Consider the following 12,789-nt stretch of genomic DNA (forward strand, 5'->3'; position numbering starts at 1 on the left):
ATATATATATATATATATTATTATTATTATTATTATTATTATTATGTGTGTATATATATATATAACCTGCATGACTTAACTCTGATATACGTGAACCATCGTGGGAACAGACTGATAAAAACATACAAATTAGTTTTAACGCAAGCATCCCCGAAGTCCTTGCCACATCATTATTTTTAAAAACGTGTTCAAATTGTTTTAAGTTGTGATTCAAGCCATAAAAGAAACGGATGCTAAAAGAGCCGACACAGTCACAACCCATCACAGAATGTTCACCTTGTCTTACAATAGCTTTCTGGCATGATCTAAACATACCATTGCACAAGCAAGTTAAAGACTCAAGTGAAATAAATGAAGGAAAGTGCTTTACCTTTCCACCGAACGCTCCAATTGACTTCTTGTTTGGCATAAATTGTAATTCCTTTCAATGGAGAAATAATATAAACCCTTTTGCCACTTTCTCTCTCGTGTACTGGCTCCACTGTAGACCCACGCTCGCGCTGTAACAGTGGCTTTTTTAACCTCAAGGAGCTTTTATAGCGCTGGCTATACAGCCGCTTGAGGAGCCGGGGTTACTCTCGGTCAAACGGATTGCTGTTTGTGTATAGCAGTCCGTTCGAAGGAAGCACGTGTAAAGTCAAACAGCTCTTAAAGGGGCTACTTGCGAAGAGAACAAAAGCAAATGCTTCGAAAATTCACATCCACAGCTGGGAGCGAGACAAAGAGCACACGTTAAAGCATCGCCGTACCCGTGGAATGAATTTGAAACTTACCAACTCTTAAACTGGCTTAGTTGCTATTCTTCTTCTTGCTGAGTGATTTTCAGCGTCGCTGTTTCTTGTTTGCTTACAGAAGCAGCCCATACTAAACTGATGAAGAACGTGCATATTTGACTTTATTACATCAACAAGTACATTTAAGGAGGTTTTCTGATTTTATCCTTCCAGTCCAGAAAGATCAAAAAAACGCAACAGCTCGAGGATGCTGTTGCCTCTGCATAAAAATAGCCACGTGCGAAGTAATTGTAAACTCTAGAAAAATCCTGCCTTAATCGTATCTATGAATTGCATTTCACGTTAAAGTAAGGACACGTATTAATTCAATGTTTCTGTTCTGTGCATGCTGGGTTTTGTTCCAGTTGTGTGTTCAGCCTAATTAATCAAGAGTAATTCGTTGTTCAGTGAGACCTAGAATGGTAACTGAGTTCAAGAGAAAGCTACTCATGTAAATGTATTTTGAAGGGACAACGTTTTTCATAACAGCAGAAACACAGATTACAGCTTTACAGAGTTCACAAATGATGTATAGCTAAATAAATCTAGAAATGTCAAAAGGTCAATATTCAGTTAACAGCTTGATTGAACTGAATTAATAAGGAACTGGTATGAAAATCAGCTTACATGGTAGGTCCCAAGGGCTGGGACAGAGAAACATTATAGGAAGTAATACCACTCCTTATCCTACATAACTTCAGTAAAATTCATTTGTGGAAAAACATGGCATTTTAGAAGAGAAGTATATGTTGGCTAAACTCAGGTCTCCATACACAGCTCAGGACCACACAACCAATAGGGGGGCAGCAGAGAGGGAGTAGGAATGATAGACTGCTACACAACAATATGTGAGAAAGGCGTCTGTCATCTCTAAAGAAATCAAAGGCTACCAAAGGCAGACAAACAGGAAAACGGCAGGATCACTGAGAGAAGTCCATTGTCTCTCCAATGATGAAAAAGATCTTAGCCTTGATGGGGACTGGAAGAAATGAACAGATCAATTTTAAAGTTAGGTCTGTTTGGGCCAGGGTTGGACCTGCTTTTCCCATGCTTCAGAAATGCTTCACACCTATGTGGTACTCATGGGAAAAGTTTAGCAGACATATTCTGACCTGCACTGCTTTATCTTTCTCATTTTAGCTTTTTGTATTGATTTGCATGTGTTTGTAGCAGATCCCATGCACATTACATGGAAACTGTATCAATCAAATCCACTCAGCATCAAAGCAGACATTACCTTCTAAGAGTGCTGTGTGTGAAGGCCTGCTGTCAGTGCTGTTTTGTCTGTTAATTTCACATCATGGGCAGATAAAGAATATTTGGAGTAGCAAACAAGTCCACATTAAAGGATAAACACCAGTGCTTTACTGATCATTACCTGCACGTAGACCTGCAATTCTAGTGACTACAGACATACAGATGAACACATTCAAGTAAGTAACCCCTGTAACATCTGCACATTCACTGAAGGAGAAAGTCCATATGTATCATCAACAGTCACAGGCCAGCAACTGATACTTGCAACACTGGAACTAGTATGCAGATATAGTAATGTTAAGACACTTATAAGAACAGGTCCTTTAGCCTGTTTGCCTGATATTTTGCCTAGATCTAAGGTAAGGAAAACATCACTGAACAAACATTTTCAGAGCATAAATAATGTTGATCCCTCAAGTTCACACGATTGAAAACACTGTTACGTTTAGATTAAGATGAATATGTGTGCACGTTTTCTATCTCGGTTGTGGTTATAATTATTACAAGCACCGTTTTGAAACAGCAGCATCAGTATTTTTCTTTAATCTCGTACCTCGTTCTTCGGTGTACTAAATTTGGTTGTACGAAACAACCACGTGCATTGCACATCTGTAATTTACATTGTTGAGCAACGCTTCTCATGCGAGTGTGTACTTGCCCTTTAAACTCCAGCAGCTGGTTTTCCTTTTGAGAGAAGAAGTGTTTTGTGGGGAATGTAGTTTGAAGCTGGAAGACGTATGGAAAGGGCTGGACAAAAGAAGCTACGGTCAGACTAAGTACTAACTACTGTAAAGATACGTAGACAGGGATATGCGCCGTGAACGGTGCAACAGCGGTATATAATCGTTATTTTTCTTAATTAATGAAATGGATAGGTCCGGGGAGTTATGGAATGTGAGATGCGCTCATATTTTATAATTTGAATTTTTAAATTATTACATTTCTATCCACACCGTAAGCCTATAAATATAAGCTTTTAAGCCTTTAAGCGCAACACCTAACTCTAATTTACGTCTTACGTTGCTAGGTTTTCCTCCTCGCACGATCGCATTTTGTCAAGTTTGGGCATGTGAGGAACGTTGAAGTTACAAAGCAACGTTGAGCGGAAAAAAAAAAAAAATCCAACGGAAAGCAACACTTTTGTTCTGCAGGTATAGTGTAGGGCCACAATGTAATACGTGTGCATAAAAAGCTTTTCTCCTTTATGAAAGGTCTTTGCGGGAAGGTCCAGGTGTCAGATCTATTACTCAGATAGAAGGTGGATGTCAGCCAAACTGCACTGAGATGTAACCTTATGCATTCTGCTCATACCAAATCGAATAATAGTCTCATTATATAGGTTAACGAGCGTCGTGCTGTTTGCAGAGACTTGTGATGACACGTTGCAATAAACGTTAGTCCTCGAAGCAAATCATTTGAAATTCATGTCTTCTTCGTACTTCCTTCTAGCTACCCAGACAGGCAAATAGAATGATTAAAATCGCGTCGTGCGATTCAGTATGCCACGTCACGGTTATTGATTTACATTTTCTGGCATACGGTGGCTCATTAAATTTGACCCATATCTCATTGTGAAGTTTGAATTATTTCATTCACCCAAATATTTAAGCGCATGGGAGGATTCAGAACCATTCCTTAAGCAATTAAATCCATGTCAGATATTCTCCTGCTGATAACAGCGAACTGACACTGAAATGACATCAAGACATGACATGAATCATGCGTAGGCCTACTGCACCATACACCTATCCCTCTTGGACAGTCATTTATGGCCGGTAATAACCTCTCGCAGCTTGCAGGAACTAGGTGAAAGGCAACGTGATGTCATTCTGCTGTTGACTGTAGTTGCTCTTCGCAGACTTCCAAGAGTTACAATATCATGAAAAACTATTAGGAAATGAGAACAAAAAGTGTGCGTGTGAGTCAAGCAATACAATAAATGTTGAATATGAACGCTCCTTGGGTGTTCTTTCCATGTCCTGCAATTGACTTTTCGTGCAACTTCAAGAGACTGCTTGCTCGGGTAAGTATTCTCCATACACCTTAATCCTTATTTTTGGTTACTGAACCAAAGCAAATGTCTTTGCTTTCTTATAAAACTGTGTGAGTTTTAAAGCGATAGAAATGGTGACATGATTGTGTTTTCCTATGAAACTTAAGGACCAGGTGCATTGTGGTTTGCTTGTCTACCCACAATACTGCTGCCCATAGCTGTCCATGAGAGCATCCCCCTTACTGGGGATACAGTGGTGCTGTGTAACTGTAGAATATAAAGAAGTGCGAATCTTCATTCTTTCTGGAGGAATTTCAAAGCCTGCTACACTAGGATTGCCCTTTTCCCCTTACACAATCTTGCAGCTTCAAGCTAAGAGGATGACTGTGCACTGAATTAATAACTATGTGTGACTGATCAAAATTAGGAATCAAAATTATTGATCAGAATGATATGAAAAAGTCATCAACTATGCATTGCAGTACTACAATAAATATAAATCTGAAAAAATCAACCAATACATTTTTATCTATGAATTTAGCCTATGTCAGAACCAATCTCTGTAAAATTTTATTACTTGTGCTGTTTACCTCACACATGCTGAGGAATGCAAATTACTCAAAATTTCCTGTGTAGACTGTCTGCAGATAAAAATCTAAAATCTTAAAAACCTGAACCTTGTAACCATCTAAAACCAAATCCATTATGAATTATAGGAGAGGATATTTTTCATGTGCTTTTTTGTCCGTTTCAGACCACTTCAGCATGATAAGGAGTAGATTACCACAGATAATACAAGAGACACATACGTATGTGCTGGGCTACTAATAATCTAGCATAAAGGGCACGAACAGGGCAAACTAAACAACTCCCAACATTCCCAACACTTCCTATCAGAATATTCCAGATTGGCTGTGTGTGTGCAACCACCTAGAAAGATACATAAGTTGTTTCCTTTCAGAGAGAAAGCATTTGGGACGTCTGTGGCACTTTTACAATAGTAGAGTAGCCGTTTGTTAAAGTTTTACTGCCTCAATGTGTGGATATCACATTTCAGCAGTACAGGAACACACATTTTCTTGCTATGATTTGGATATGGAGATAGCAATCTGAAACTACCCTATCTGATTCTGTCTAACCACAGTTCAATGCAATTGCATAGATGATTGAGAAAACTCCAGAGGTAAAAAATGCACAGTGAATTTTTTTAATTAGTTGGAATTAGTGGGCATACCTTGACTTTGAAATGAGTTACAAATTCAGATTAGCAGTACCTCTTGGTAAAAGGTTCATAGCTGCCCTGACATAAAAGTTTAATTCTAAATGGAGCACTGTTTTTTCTGTATGAAAACTTAGTGAAACTGTCTCCACATTACCTGCACAATAACAACTGCCAGTCTGAACATATGAGTATTTTGGTTTGGCCTTGAGAATCGTTTCCATCTGTGCGTTTAGCATGTGGTTTTTACATCAGTGTGCAGTAACCCAGCTGGGTCCTCTGACAAACTGTGCAATCCTGGTACAAATATGGGTACAGTTCCCACAGTTCTTTGATAGAGATTGTAGTTTTGGTGCATACGTTGTGTTGAACCGTATGTACTTTGGCAGGAAGAAGAGAAATGGACAGAGAGGCACAACACACATGGAGCAACTTTCCAAACCAAAATCAGCCCTGTTCGCAGTGAGCACAGTGAAGAATAAGTTAACAGGTATGGCGTCTTCAGAGGAGCCTGAGTATTGTCCCACTGGGAACACTCTCCCTGTGAGAACACTTGTCTATCAGAAGCTGTTTTTATGGAGAAGTTGGATGCATGCAGAAGCAAACATCTAGGCATTTGTGATTGAATTTGAAATGATTGTCAACAAATCTTAATATGTATTAATAACTGGAAATGATGGTAATTTAAATATGAATCCAACTGACTGTGTAAACAAAACAACATAAATCAAACAAAATACAATAACCCCCCATTTTTTCTTGTTGTGTAGCGTTGAAAGGAGTGATGCCGTTGAGCAATTTTAAGTGAGCAAAGCACTGTCAAGCATTCAGTGAGATCTTTGGGTGTGAGGAGGAGGCTTTTTGGTCAGGGCTGCATCCAGATGTGGGCAGCAGAACATCCCCTCTGTAAAAAAAAAAAAAAAGAAAAAAAAACAAAACAAAAAAACAGTGACCTCTCCTCTGCCCGAGAACATTTCCTCCTCGACATGTGTTCTGGGCTGGAGGACCATGTGACGGTGAGCAGACTCCTAGTGAAATTTGATGCCTGTAAAATGGTTCTCGCAAAAGCCCAGTTATTGGGAAATTTTGTAACTGTGGGCTGTGTCCTGTGAAAGTCAGCTTCTCTATCATTACACTAACCATTGCCTCTACTTTTTTATCGTTGTGTGCTGTCAAGTACTCTTTGGAACTATGTTTGCTCACAAGTTGTCAGGAACATCTAGTTTGAGTGAAAGTGTTGAGATTTAATGGTAGAAAAAAGGGATAACATAAGGCTGCAGTACATACAAAAGCCTGAAGAGTTAACTGAAATATGTTTGGTCCACTAATATTGCTACTGACTTTGCATACTGCCAGTCCAAAACATACTTAAAAGAGCTAAACAGGACTGGATCTATTCATTGGATGTAATATCATATCAATACGCAAAATGAAAAGGTATAGTTTTTTTGCATGTGCTTTGACAAAACAACCCCCCTCTGTCCAAGGGCCTCTCGTTCCTGGAATGCCGATGTCCGTTGGGGAGGGGGCATGAAAACTGATGCAGGTGGTGTGTGCAGCACACTCCGTTGCCCCTTCTGTCTGATTAAAACAATCAAAATGTCTTATATAAGGACAGATTTTAGCTTTATGGCTATTTTTATAGCTACTACAGGCCCTGTATTGCTTGTCAAAACAGTAACTGTTCAAAATAGCAGAGCACAAAAAAAAATCTTGGCTGAATGCCCCATTTCACATTTTTGCTGACTTTTGCTTTCCTTTCTCCGTAGGACAAATTGTTCTATTCATTGCTTTGCAGGAGAATTTATGCCCGTTTTGGTTTCTTAGCCAATCATGGACTCTGCATCCCGTCTAAAATATTTCCAGAACTCAGGTTAATCCAGCTGGACAATGTAAATATGTCATTACAGTCATGATGGTAACCTAAGAATAAGGAACGTGCCCACACAGTGTACACTGTATTCCATGACTCTGGCCGTGGTACTACCGTGAATTGGTGAAGTCAAGCTTCTCTCTGACAAAATAAGCACTGAAACAACGACAAGCTCAGTCTTCAGTTTTCTGCTGTGGAGTCTGTGAGTCCCACTCTAATGAAACATACCTCTGCCATGCTGCTGTAAGCTTACATATGAAAGGCAGAAATCCATAGGATGTTTTAGACTATCATGGAGGGTGGTTGTAAACATGAGTACTTAAGGTCACAGTTTGGTGTACCTCCTGGTAGCTCCTGTGCCTCTTGGCCATTTCCTTTGAGTCTTGATAGCATTATAAGGATATCACTCCCTTGTTGATGAATCAGAATAACCAAATTTTACTTCATGAAGATGACTCAGTATGAAAATGTCTTCATGCACTTAGCTGTTCTTAGTCTGTGTATGAATTTTCAAAATTGGGAAGTCTGTGGCTATTGCCTGATGGTAGTTGGTTTAGAACTTAATGTTCCTATTCACACAAGTCCTAATCAGAATTGGGGATGGGTAGTTTACGCAAGTATTGATTAAATCCCCCAAACAAACACATCTTTGACCAGTTTCTAAAACGCGGAAAATTCACTCAGGCCATGTTCCACTGACAGCATTGAAAGGTTACTGTTTCACAAGTGAAAGTACAGGGAAATGGGTTGAATATAAAACACTGTATTTATTCAGGAGGTCAACTGTTCACCTTTTGCCCTGCAACAGGGAAAAAAAAAACAAAGCAACAAAGCAGTCTACCTCTACAGACCGGAAGCCTGGCTGGCAACTCTCCCTTCAGCTGTTGCAATAAAACTACTCCTTTCTCCCACCGAGTCAGCAGCAACTGTGACCAAACCTGTACACTGGTCATCATTTGCTTGTGAGACTGAATAAACAACACAATCGGGACAATCCCCGAGTGTGCTGCAATTGATGGGAAACGTGAAAATAGGCCACATTGTAATCCAAGGCAGGGAACAGTGGTATGTGATCGGTGTTATCCCAACTCTGGGCTGATAACCAAGAGAAGCCTGCCAGCACTGGGGGCTCATTGGTGCTTAATACTGGTGCTTCAGCCCAGGACATGCATTAAAATTTAAGCCCCAGTTTAGCCTTTTTAACTGCCCTTGCAGTTTGCTACAGTTGATTGGAAAATTTGGCACGCGCTTGCTATAACACCTCAAATTGATAGACTGATATTAATGGCTCTTGCAAGCTATGAGTATATATGAAGCACACTTGAAATTTGAGACCATTTCTGATCAGAGCAGGGCTTCATAAGCAACGCGGGACTATCAACGGCCAATAAAATATAAATTTTTGATACCATAATGTGCCAACAAAAACAGCTGTTTTTATGCTGTTAATGTTCACTGTGGAAGCACAGCAAAAGCAAAAAGAGTCATGGAATGAGAAAGACAGTGAAAAGGTAAAGAATGCAAGTTGGACTGAACTGAAAGACGATGAATCAATTGAGTTGTGACAAGAGAATGCAGGGTTATTTAATGTATCACAACCAGATACCACAATAAACAATGGCAGGACAAAAAGTGGAAAGAAATACTCACGCAGTTTGATACAAACAGTTTGTGACTTTGTATGTCCTGGGCTGAAGTTAATATCCCCAGTGTTTTGGAAGGCTGTCAACAATTCAGTTCACTTGTAGCTGTATGCAGCATTTTCCAACATTTTTAGAAGGGAGTTGTCAGTGTTTTGGACTTGTCAAGGTGTTGACTACCGTTGTCCTACTGTATTGGCCATCTTGGCAGTGCCTGCCATTGACAAGAGACTATTTAAGAGTTGGCTTTGGATCAAAATGTGGCCAAAGTAACACTGGATGGATGTGTCCATGCTTAATGGATGTAGCCAGTGTGTTACATACAGGTAGCTATCAAAATAAAGGATACACAACAGCATGGAGTGTCTTAATAGGGCATTGGGCTACCACAAGCTGCCAGAACAGCTTCATTGTGTCTTGGCACAGATTCTACAAGTATCTGGAACTCTGTTGGAGGGATGTGACACCATTTTTCCAGGAGAAATTCCATCAGTCGCTGTTTTGCTGATGGTGGTGGAAAACACTATCTCAGGCACTGCTCTAGAATTTCCCTTAAGTTGCTCAGACCTGGTGACTGAGACAGCCATGGCATATATGATTTACATTGTTTTCATGCTTATCAAACCATTCAGTGACCACTCAAGCCCCTTTGGATGGGGGCATTGTCTTCCTGGAAAAAAACAATCCTATCAGGACTGAAATGCTTAAGCATAGGACGGAGGTGATCGATCAGAATGGCTTTGCATTTGTTGGCATTTATGCCATTCTCTAAGGGGTTGAGTAGATCTAAACCATGACTGGAACATGCACCCCCACACCTTAACAGAGCCACCAGTACCCTTCATCATGGGAAATGAGTACTTGGACCTGTAAGTTTTTTTTGGAGCATGCCACATACACACTTGTCTGCTTGTTGAGAACAGGGTAAAGGATGACTCATCTGACCGTATGACTTTTTTCCACTGCAGAGTGGACTACTGCCTGTGTCCTTTGCACCACTTTACTCACAAGCATGCATTTTCTGCTGTGATAAGGGGTTTACGAACTGCAACCCAACCATTGCGTCCCTCCCTGTGAAGTCCTCAAACCGTTTTAGACGAAACCAAACACTCGCGCCCGGGATTGAAATTTACAGTCGATACGGATACGGAGATACAGAGTTGTTTGTCTGTTTTGCTTTGCATCTCATGCAATGCATATACGTAATGGTTGAAAAGTATGCTCTTTTGACCACAGTTGCCCCTAGTAGATGATACCTTTCCGTTAGAATCCCATGCCAAAATCACCTTAGCCATTGTTCCTTGCGAAACATCAGCAAGCTGTGCAGACTTCATTACTGACTTCATTACTGCCAAACATGCCCCAAAGGTAGTCTCTCTTTAAAAGTCATAGAAATTTCTTCCTCTAGCCATGGTAACCAAAATTTTGGGCAATAGGGCCTACCCAGCATTTTTTGATAGACAACCCTAAGCATGATGGGATGCTAATTGTTTAATTAATTCAGGAGGCACCTGCTTGTAATATATTTTGTATCCATCATTTACACAGGTGTTTCATCTATTTGGGCAGTTACCTGTAGGTATTTCCTTCAATATCATTTGCATAGTGCATTTGAAATTTTTATATTTAACCCATGTGTATATTTGTGTTCTGTTTAAAATTAGGTTGTAGCTTTGTTATTGTTAGTGGTCAGGAAAGTCTTATTATATATAGTTTGTGGTATTCAGGTTTACCTCATTGCAGAGCATTGGTGGTGACACACAGTATGATCCCCGGATTCCGAAACTTGCATGGTGTGTCAGTCTGACCCCTCCAATTCTACAGTTGTCCACTTGTGACGTGCCAGCTTTGCTCTTGAAGTGCTTGCTTGCGATGTTCAAGAACTGTAATGTTCATTTTACATTTTATTGTACATTCACAATTTTCCTTGGGACTTGACATTTGATGTAGACTCCTATCCATGCAAGGCTGACAACCATGTCTGTGTATATATTGAAGATATTGAAAGTTACTGAAGTATTTGATTAAATAAACATGTACTGTGAAAAAAACATTCACCATGTAAGCACAAGAGCAGAGTGTCTGGCCCCAGGCAACCAATTTTACAGTATATGTGACTAGCTTAATGCTAACCACTGAATGTGTCTCAAAGGCAGGATTCACAGTGATTTTCCATTCCTCGCAGACAGGCTTACAGGCTGTGGCAGGTACAGACCCAGCATGAAAAAAAGTACACAGAGTCCTGCATATGTGGGTGAACATGCCTTTTCTATAAGGATGAGAATGTAATTACCTCCCACACGCATTTCATTGCTCCAGGTGCACACAAATAGTTCGTTTTCCTGCAGTCCATGGCAAAAGGAGTGAAATAATTCCTCACAAGGGCAGTACTGTAGATAAAAAAATGTGTACCCTGTTAGAGTTCAAAGTCCTTCTAAAATGATCTAATCTGTCAGCCTGCAAAAACTAAACAAATACAACAACAAATCTAAACATTTGCCTGAGAGTTTAACATTTCAAACAAAATTATAAAAAGTACACATCAACATTTAATAGGACATTTTGAGACACAATGATTTCAAATTCTTGCTCCACATATATTAATAAACAAAAATAACACAATAAAGAATGTAACCCCTTCCCTATGGAACACAAACAATTATATATGAGTGGCAGTCAGATATTTGTTCAGATTTGTGTAGTCATTGTAGTTTATAGTTATTTCTTATTTATTGATACAATAATACCTACAATAGTATTTAATGTATGACATTTAAAGTGAGGAAAGGTGGTGTTTTCCATAAGTAGACTGAGCAGGCGGACACCTAATCAACTTGTAACACATGAATGAAAAACAGACATTCTACCATGAAGTGGTGAATGGTCTCCAATATCATTCATAAACTCCCGAGATACAGTATGATCGCAGACCTCTGGTAAATTGAGGATTACTGCCCTCTAGTGGTTCAATATAATTTGAGGCGCACAACTACAAGAGAAAAAGATCGAGGATACTTCCCCATAGCAACAACAAAAAGAACACAGAATTTCAGTTTCATGTTCTTTGTTTCAAACTATTGAGTCCATGTAGCCATACTTTTTATAATGTTGTTTTTTTTATCAGTTTTTTTCTGGCTGAAATAATTCCCACCAGTATCTTTTTATACAATGTACCATTCTACACATAGCACAACTGAATACAAGAGAAGCTGCTTCTGAAATAGTGTGCCATGGAAAAAATGAAACTGCACCACGTCAATACAGAAGGTGCTCAGGTTTAACTACGTATACATTACATTAAAACCGACAGAACACTTGCGTCAGCTCATTCTATCAAGTGACGTTACAGTCACCCCCAGCACAAGAGAAGTAGCTCAATGCTCAAACCTTCTAAACAACATTAAGCCAACATTATTGACCAGCATGAGAATCCCACAGGAGAAGTGTGGAGTTGTTAGGGAATCAGGCACAATCTCAATATTTTTTTTAAATCCAGATCGAAAACTTATCTTTACAGAAAATCTTATCTTTACATTGAATACCAAAGAGGAGGGCAGCCTGTGGATATAAAAAAATTCTGGTGTGACTGTTGTGTCATTTATAGTTTGACCTTTGCTTGTAGCTGGTTCTTGCTCTAAATGGGGCGGGACAGTGTCAGATCACCTTCCCGGCCATGGGTCCTAACCTTTCTGCTCACTTCCTCTTTGTATGCTTCCATATAAAGTACTACACATAGTTTATCGCTGCTGAGGCTACCTAATGTCACACTTACTGCACCCAAATTGTCTGGTTATCCTGTTTTAACCACCATCTTCTCTCTTTACATTACATTATATTATTGGCATTTAGCAGATGCTCTTATCCAGAGCAACTTACATAGGTTAGCATTTTTTCACTTATATAGCTGGATATTTACTGAGGTAATTTTAGGTTAAGCAGCAGTACCCCAATGAGGAATCAAACCTGCAACCTTCCAGTTATGAGTTGCTCCTTACCACTATGCTACACTGCTACCCTCTCGCTCACACAGCACC

General features: G+C 39.6%; 1 protein-coding gene across 1 annotated transcript in view; it reads right to left on the bottom strand.

The window, feature by feature from the left end:
* The window catches only part of LOC118793487 (phospholipid-transporting ATPase ABCA1-like), a 37,416-nt gene extending 36,928 nt beyond the window's left edge, over positions 1 to 488 (bottom strand). The window contains exon 1 of the mRNA XM_036551698.1: positions 371 to 488. The gene's annotated coding sequence lies outside the window, so the exon portion shown is untranslated. The remainder of the gene's footprint in view (positions 1 to 370) is intronic.
* Between the last annotated feature and the right edge of the window lie 12,301 nt (positions 489 to 12,789).

The sequence above is a fragment of the Megalops cyprinoides genome, chromosome 18 (assembly GCF_013368585.1).
Source record: "Megalops cyprinoides isolate fMegCyp1 chromosome 18, fMegCyp1.pri, whole genome shotgun sequence".
Taxonomy (NCBI): Eukaryota; Metazoa; Chordata; class Actinopteri; order Elopiformes; family Megalopidae; genus Megalops; species Megalops cyprinoides.